Source organism: Macrotis lagotis, chromosome X (genome assembly GCF_037893015.1).
Source record: "Macrotis lagotis isolate mMagLag1 chromosome X, bilby.v1.9.chrom.fasta, whole genome shotgun sequence".
NCBI classification, from domain to species: domain Eukaryota; kingdom Metazoa; phylum Chordata; class Mammalia; order Peramelemorphia; family Peramelidae; genus Macrotis; species Macrotis lagotis.
In genome coordinates this window covers 566872518-566882124 of record NC_133666.1, presented here as the reverse complement: position 1 = coordinate 566882124, position 9607 = coordinate 566872518, and positions in this window count along the sequence as shown.

Sequence of the window (9607 nt, the reverse complement as noted above, 5' to 3'; positions counted from 1 at the left end):
TCCTGTGTCGGTTTGAATTATATGATTTTTTCCTTAGATTAATTTACATGTTTAGATTGTGAAGACCACATTCCTCATTAATGAGGATGGGTCAGTGGGGTGGGGTGGGGATTGGGTTAGGATAAATGTGACTCTTGAGTCTTTTCCCTTTGCCTCAGTCTCTGTAATTCATTGGGGTCCATCTTCATACCTTGAGAGATCTCTGATATTTATTTAAGTAGCATCCTTCCCTCAAAGTGAGATGAAGAAATAGATAATTTTGATTACATTAAATTGTAGAGGTACAAATAAAACCAATGTAGCCATGATTAGAGGACAAGCTCTTTGAACAGAAGACTATGCTTAAAAGATTCTTGCCAGAATGAAACCTATTGCTGCTGCTTCATATCTTGGCCATGACAGAACTGCCTAGCCTATCTAGACTTGATAAAGATTTCTGGGAAGTTGAAAGCATTCTGGCAAAGCTACTGAGAGAGTAAATGAACTTATCAAAGCACTAAGTTTAAATATTTTTAAACATATTTTTGGGAAAAAAATAGCAACCCTCAAATCACTAAACCATAGTAGAAACCAAGAGGAGGCTCTTTCTTCAAAATGGACAACAATTAAACTAGGTTTAGACATATCAACACTCATCTAAAAGTAATTAGGCACAAATTATTGATTGTATAATTTAGTCCTTTTCTTCCTCCTCACTCCTCCACCCATTGCATGTTTGGGTTTTGATAACTCAGAGTGTAAATAGCAATTGTTTCTGTTAGGACCAGAAACCGAGGGTTTTCCCTTCCCATAATGAGTCTTTTGTGAAGGCAAACTTTTGCCTCAATGCTTACTTAGCTTTTTAAATTATTGAATGGGTGTTGTCTCAGACAAGCTGGGACCTGGGAAAGATCTTAGTTTTAAAAGGTCGGTGTCTACCATTGCATCCAGGGACATCACTTAACTAAACTATTATTATAGTTAAATAAATTTGACATTCCATTTGTTAGACATTCTTCATTTAAATTGATGATACTAAAAAATATCCCATTCAAGAGCTAATCCCATGTTAGCTATATGCAATAACTATGTTCTAAAACATTCAAAAAGAAAACCCAACTCAAAGTCAGACATTCTAGTATGATCAAAGTAAGCAATTGCTAACATGACATTTTTTTTCCCATATCAAAACAGCCTCTTCCATGGGGTTTGACACAAAACTGTAAGGTCTTTATTGAATATTTGTCAAAATACTTGGGAAACATTTAAAAGGGTTTTTTTTAATGATAACATTGCCTTTATTTGAAAGTTCCCTTATGTCTCAACATCTGTGCAAAAATGATTAGATTATCAGTTCAACCTCTCACATATCTGGCATATAAAAATATTTTGGAACCTTCATTAACATTGAAGAATGGAATTTCTAGATTGCAATGAAGAATCAACCATGAATGGAGAATAATCTGATACTTGGCAAAATCTTGCTTTAGGGCAGTTCATAGTTAAGAGAGGAAACTAAGATTAATTTTTAAAACTGATAAAAATAATGAAAACATGAGAATGAGTTCATCTGAGGAAGGAGTGATTATAAAACAAGATGATGGTGAATGCTTATTTAAATATAGCATTAAATGTCAGAGATGAAGAAACTGCAGAAACTCATCCAAATAGTTCTTGAAAAGGAATTTCCTTTACAATACCCCCAAAGAGTGGATGTTCACCTTTTGCCTCTTTTTTCAAGATGTTCACAGCACTTTACAATTTTCTGACTTTTCTACTAAACTTCAATATGATCTTTAATGGGAAAACCTCATCACCCTGCAAGATCTTATTAGTCTTAGTACTTCATTTTATCACTATCTTCTGTCCCTCTGTATGAAGGGTGGAGCCATGGACTCCAAAAATTCCAGTAAGATGGGAGTTCAGTTTTGAACATTTTACTTCTTATAGGCTTCACTACTTTGAGACTTCTCTGATTTTTCCACAATGGTCTGAATAGGCTATTTCCCAGCTCCCTCTTCTCCCCCTCACTTTTCAGCTTCCTTTTGTGTGTTGGGATCTACTTAACTACCCCTGAAAACCCTCTCTGGCTCTCATTGATTGGTCCACAATAGGTCCCAGTCCAAGTTTCATTTGCTCATTGTTTGGGTTTTGATGACTCAGGGTGAAAATAACAATTGTTTCTGTTAGGAACAGATACTGAGTCTTCCCCTCCCAGAACGGTTCTTTTGTGAAGGCAGATTAGGCCTTCTTTTGCCTCAATTCGTACCTAAGTTTTTTAAATTATTGATTGGGTGTGGTCTCAGAAAAGTTGGGATCTGGGAAAGATTTAACTTTAAAAGGTCAAACTTTATACAGCTCTGCTTCATTTAAATCCAATTCACTTGTAAAGTCAAGACATCACCCTCCTGATGTCATTAATTCTCTTCAAAAGAAGGATGAACCACAATTGGGTCTTCCCTCAGTACATTATAATCTCCTGGAGTGCAGGGACTATCTTCCTAACTGTATTCTCACCTCTTTCCACAATTTTTTGGCACATAGTAGGTATTTAATAAATGTTTATGGATTTATTGAATGATTTTACTATAAGACCTCAAATGATGGGGAATGCATACCTACATAGACAATGCATTATACTTTTGAGTAGTTCCATCTGAAAGGAAGTGTCTGCCTTACACTGAGTCTAAATTTGCCTTTTTGCAGATTCCATCCATTGTTCTCATTTCTGTTCTCTGGGGCCAAACATAAACCATGTGATAACCCTTCAACCCTTTCCTGATAAAATGTGCTCAATTCCTTGAAATTATATTGAATGTATATGAGGCTCTTCACCAATCCGGTTGCTCCTCTTAAAGTACTTTTAAATCTGTGGCTTCCAAAACTGATCAATATATCATATATGGTCAGACTATGGCAGAGTGAAATGAGACTATTAGATCTCTATTTTGGGATACTATACATATTTTAATGTAGACTGAGATCTCATTAGATCTCCTGTTGCCATATTGATGCAGGGAAATGATGTAGAGAATTATGAATGTAGCTTTAATGGTGTTAATATCTTGTTAATTGTGGAAGGCTGTTTGCTCCTGAGATGTAAGCTGACCTTGATTGTTGATTGTATTCTTTCACCCCTTGTTGTTTTGTATCTCCCCCCCCCACACACTTTCCCCTTTACCTAATCTTGGCCATAGATGCTGGCCTGACAGGAAATGACATGTTGTACTTGGGTTCAAGCACCTTCGGACTGGAAAGACCAGTATGTAGCTTGTTATTGGAAGATACCTGGCCCAAGGTGTAAGACCACTCCCCAAGTGCTGCCCTATGCCTACAATAAAAGGGTTTTTAGCAAGAAGTACAGTGCCTTCTGCTCTCTCTCTTTTCCCTCTTCTTTGACTCTGGCAGGAAGGATTTTTCTCACATTCTTTCTTAGGCTATGTGGAGCACCATGGGCCTCCCCAGGTCAAGTGGCCAGACTGCCTGCCCTCCTCTCTCTCTCTCTCTCTCTCTCTTTCTCTCTCTCTCCTGAGCAATTTTAAATTCCCTGAGAGCTTGGGAATTCCTTCACCTTTTCAGTGACCTTTAATCTTCCATCTTCAATCTCTAAATCTTTAATAATTGTCAACAATATGACATGTGAAGTACCCTAAAAGTTCCAGATCTTCTTCGAACAAATTGCTACCTAGCCATACTTTCCCTACCTTGTAATTATGGAGTTTATTTTTTAATCCAGGTGTAAGACTTTATATTTATCTTAATTATATTTATTTCATTAGATGGCTCAATGTACTAACCAAATGAGATATTTTCCAATGCTGATTTTTGTCATCTAGGTTAGTTATCCCTCATAGGTTTCTATCATCTTCATATTTAATAGGAATGTCATTCACATCTTCCACTCCTCTTCATGTGTTACTTACCAGTATTAGAGGAAGTTTTCCATCCCACTGACTAGATCTACATTTATTGACTATTACCTCTCCTATCACTTTTTCTTTTGTCAACAAGCATTTAACTACCATATGCCACACATTTTGCTAATCACTGGGCTTAACAAAGATAAGGGGGGGAACAGTTTTTCCCCTCAGCAATCTAACAGTTTAATTAGGGGAGACAACATAAAACATCTATTTACCAGCAATAAGTATATATTTATTATAAATATATATGCATAAATACACATATATGAAATAAATGAGAAATAATTACAGTGATAAGGCCCTATCAGAAAGAATCAGGAAAGGTTTTTTTTCCAGAACATTAGTTCTGAAAAAAGTTGATAATTTGAAGGTAGTCAGGAGGTAGAAGTAATGAGGAAGAACATTTCAGATAGAGGGATAGCCAATGAATGTGCAATGATCTGGGATTTGGGAGTGTCTTCCCTGAAAAAACAGAAAGGAGGCCAATGGCAAGGCAAGACTACAGACATTTATTAAATGCCTATTGTTGGCTCCTAATTACAAATCTCTTTGTATCTGGGGTGACATGAGTGTGCAGACATCCCGGAGGGGAAGAGACTCACATTCCTTTGTGGAGGTCTTTAGCATAAATATTAAGACACCTCTTTTAATGGAATGTCTGATATCTAGCTTCTTGCCCCCCATCCTGAGTTGGGACCCTCTCCCTTCTTTGATTGGACTAGCCAGAAGTGGCTTTTCAGATCCTATCTTCTAAATGTCAAAACATAAAAGCCCCAGTTCAGGATTCCATTTTAGGAATCTGGGTCTCTAGCCAGCCCCCCCCCCCCCATGCATGCCTGCATAATCAGTGAATTTAGAAAATATTAATAAATGTGCATGCTAATCTAATTCCATTTTGCACTTTAGACTAAACTCTGGAAGTCTGTTCCTTACTAAGATAAACTCTCAGGTTAACACATATGGCAGAGTACACAACAGGGAGTAAAATGTAAGAATCTTGGAAAGGGAGAAGGGGATCAGTTTCTAAAGGGATTTAAAAGTTAAAATAGAGGAGTTTATATTTAATCTTGAAGATAATAGAGAGTCAATGCATTTATTGAATAAACAGATGATATGGTCAGACTTGTGTTTAAGGAAGATTGTCTCCTCTCAGTTCTTAACTCCTTGCAATCTCACTTATGACATCATTTCTCAACTGAAACTGAACATCTTCAATTGACTTCTCTTCTCTGTCTCTGTCATCTGTGTCTCTCTCCTCTCTTTGTTCTTTTATCTGTCCAGTCATCTTGATGGAGAAATAGTAGAAAAATATTTGTCTAGCCTTCCCTGAAATATTAAGGAACTATAACTGTGCTTTCTGGCATTTTCTATGGGTCTCTAACTTCTTCCCCATTGTTCAGTCCAACCTTTTTTCTCAAATGTAAATTCACTAAGACAATAGAAAGAAATCTTAGCCCCTTCCCCCTACCCCTCCTCTACCTGTCTGGCCCAGAGCCTTCCAAGGTGATTGCTGACTCCAGTCATGTCTGGGTGGGTCACTCCTTGATACCTTCCCCTGACCCCTCCCTGTAAAGGAGGTGGCCTAGGTTCCTTTTAAATGTTCTATCCACCCTCTTCTCCAGGTTGTTGAATCCATGTTGACTCCAGTCCAGTCACCCATCTTGTGCCTGTTCCCCTTCCTCTTTCTTCTTTCTTAAGTGTTGGTGTTCTCACCAGCTCAGTGGTTTCTTCTTTGCTTAATTTCACTACTTCTATTGAAACTCATTTTCTTTGCTCGCTAAAGAAATTAACTTGGGACTTTTTTGCCATAATCTGTGAATTAAAATTTAAGTCTGTTCCTACCCTTTTAAGTCAGAAAGCCTTTGTAATTTCTTCACTGATGAATAGAATCCTTAAAGTGCCCCCCCCACCCCCAAGTCACTCTCCCAGCTTCAAAATATGATCCCCCTTAATCATATGACATCTCCTAATTGAATGATTACCCAAGGTTCTGTCTTGGGACTTCTCTTCTTTTTTGACATTGTCTGTCTTGGTTACCTCATCAACTCTCATGTGTTCAGTTGTAAGCCTTATGAAGATGACTTCTAGCTATCTATCCAGTACTATTCTTACTATTCTCTCCTGATTTCCAGTTCTACATTACAAACTGTGTATCAGACATTTGAATTGGATATTTTATAGGCATCTCATACTCAATATGTCCAAAACAGAATTCACTATTCTTTTCCATATTTTTATCCAGAGCAACATAAGATATCAGATGTATATGTATGTATCGATTTATCAAACTTTCCCGATCTCTTTCATCTTTGTTATAAGATTTTTGGGATATAGAAGGAAGGGTTCATTAATCATTCAGCAAGTTTTTATCAAGCACTTTCTATGTATCAGACATGGTTTTAGGTGCTAGGGGTCCAAAGAAAAGGGAAAAATCCCACCAGTCCCTTATATCAAGGAGCTTACATTTTAAAAAAGAAATCATCACATATATGTTTACATATATGTATTTACAAACTCATGTATTCACACCTAAAAGTAGAATAAATGGAAGATAATCTCAGAAATAAGATATTGACTGAATGAGTAGAAGGATTTATTCAGAAATGAGTGTGATTTTCTTTTCTTTTTCTTTTTATTTATTTAGGCTTTTGCAAGGCAAATGGAGTTAAGTGGCTTGCCCAAGGCCACACAGCTAGGTAATTATTAAGTGTCTGAGGTCAGTTTTGAACTCAGGTAATCCTGACTCCAGGGCCAGTGCTCTATGCTCTATACCCACCTAGCCACCCTTGAGTGTGATTTTAAAAAAGAATCAATAAAATTTAAAAAATGTGATCCAATAAATGCTTTGAGAGCCATAGAATGGGAGATTTAGAAGGTACCTGAGTAGTTTATTCCAACCTGAAGCAGGAATTCCCTCTACAATATTTCCAACAGTGGAAAGAGTAGTGAAATCCAAGAAGAATTTATTGTGTGTACCTTTGTGGATAGGAAATGGAAATCAGAGAACCTGACTTCAAATGTCATATTTGAAACTTACTACCCATGTGACCCTGTACAAGTCACTTAAACTCTCTTGACTTCAATTTTCTATGCCTTAAAAATTTCAGAGTTGGACCAGAAGCACCTGAGATCTTTTCTAAGCTTCAGACCTATGATCCTATGATTCAGTAATCCTTTACTTGAAGTCCTGTAGTGATAGGTAGCTCTTATTTCTTAAGTAAATTCATTCTTGTGGACAGCTCCTGAAAGGTTTTTCTTACATTGTAGTCAAATCTGAGTGGCTCTAATTTCCAAATAAGGGACTAGAAGGCCAAGAAGCTGTCCAATTATCTTCCACATAACAACACTTCAAATATTTTAGCACTATATCCCCTAATACAAGTCTTTTTTTCTACATCCTAAACATGACCATTCCGAAATTAGTAGTTATGGGGCATGATTTTGTCATCATAATGTTAAATTTATTAATCCGGGTATCTAGGGTACTTTTCTGAACTTTTGGTTTCGTTTTTCAGATCATCCCATTAAGTTACACTATAATTTGACTTTATATGAGTAGAATTACCTCCCTCCAACTTGTAAATGTGTGCACCAAAATGTCAGATAATCAAAGTACTTATAGTTGTATTTGTCAGTCTGTAATAGAAGATGACCTGTACTCTAGTTGCTAATGACCAACTGTCACATTGACATTGCTCATGGGAAAAGATTTGTTGTCATAGTTGCTAACTGAAAATAATAAATTTTACAGAATTCTTCATGAACTTAGGTCATAGGATTTCATAATAATTTATATTTAATTATATAATCTCATCTAAGTTATGAAAACCTCATTAGGTTAGAAACATAGATATTATCTCCATTTTACAGATGAGGAAATTGAGAGAAAGATTATGTCACTTATACATGGTCATACAATACCTAGTAAGAAAATTTACATGTCAAAGCAGAATTTGATTCTATTTCTTCCTGAATTAAGACTAGCACCCAAGTCAAGCACAATTTTCTACTTTTAAAGAGAAGAGAGATATTAATAATCACCTACTTCAACATTACATTTTAAAAGATATGGCAACTGAGTTCCACAGATATTAAGTGACTTGCTCAAGGTTATATAGGTAGTAAAATATCAGAAATGGATTTCAAATAGATGTCTTGTAGTTGTGAACCAGGGTTTTTTCCAGCTTTCCAGTGTTTGTCCCAGATACAACTGACATAATTTTATGAATATGGGGTTCTGTAAACCACATGAAATTAAGCATACATGTACATATTTATAGAAAAAAACAATGACAACGCATTACTTATGACAAATGCATAAAGACTGAAAAATGTCAAAGAAACATGTCCTAATAGAGAAAATTGATCAGGGAACCCTACAAGTTTGAATTTCTGTGCCTTAATTTTTCATACTTGAAAACGCATCTGGTGATGTAATACACAGGAACTGGACTTGATATAAGGATGTTCTGAGTTCTGATCCAGACTTAGATTTTTAGCTGTATGACCCAGAGCAAGTCAGTTAACCCATTTGCCTCAGTTTGTTTTTATAAAATGAAGATAAAAAGAACCTCTCAAAATCCTGTGTTATTGTGAGGCTCAATGTAGTAATATTTATAGAGCACTTCGTATGTCTTAAAAGTATAATCTAAATGCTAAATACTATTATTATTATTATTTTGTTTTTGTTGTTGGTAGTAGTGGCATCTATGTGTAAAAATCCAACTTCAAATCTGTGACCTATGACTTACACTTCTTTCACCTTAAGGAATTGTCTTTGTGTGTCTTTATTTGAGATTTATGCTCTACTTCAAAAAACTCACTTGATGAGATTTACAGAATTAAATGCAACATAAAACAAAAATATCCTGCATCTTCCACATACTAGCTGTGTGATCCTAGACAAGTTGCTTAACCTAAGAGGGTCACAAGCTACTGTTTCTAAAATTCTATATTGTAGAGAAGTTGTCATATTATTTGGTAGTGAAAATTCCTCACTGGGAGTTCTGTAGATTGGCAAAAAACACATTTCCAGTTTTGAAAAGAAAAAAGAAATTCAAAATAAGAGCATTACAAAAAATAAAACCAGCTAGGTGTTAACAAATGAGCAATGCATTTATCTCTGAGTTTCGGGCAACTGAAGCCTAAAGGGAAATGTACTGAATTATAGAGTCTGATATAAGATTTCTGACATAAAAATCCAGGAAGAATTTACTGTGGGCATCCAAAAGACCCTGGGCAACATAACAGACAATGTTTTCCCATGATCATTTTTTAAAAGAAAAGCTACTTAAGATAAACTTAAAAAAAATAGCCTTCCATAGTAGTTGAGGGCATCACATCAAATTTTAATGTAGTTGAAGTTAAGTTCTTGGAAGAGCAGGGATAGCAATCGGTCAGATTGCTTTTTGGTGATCTAACCATACTGAGAGAAGCTCAGAACTCTGCCTTGGGAGTAACAAGACTACAAAGGGGAAGAAATACTCCCTATCAATTCCTTCTGGTGTTTCAGGGTAAGTGATCTCCCATCCCAGACACAAAGCCAAAAGTAGAGATCCACAAAGCGATATATTTATGGATGTGGGAGAATCTCCTATAAAGTTATTATATGCTATTGAAGTAGTGTCTTATATAACATTTATCAATTATCATCTGGTTATTTTGTCTTTTACTTACATAAAGGCTTTCCCTTGCCCTGCCATCAA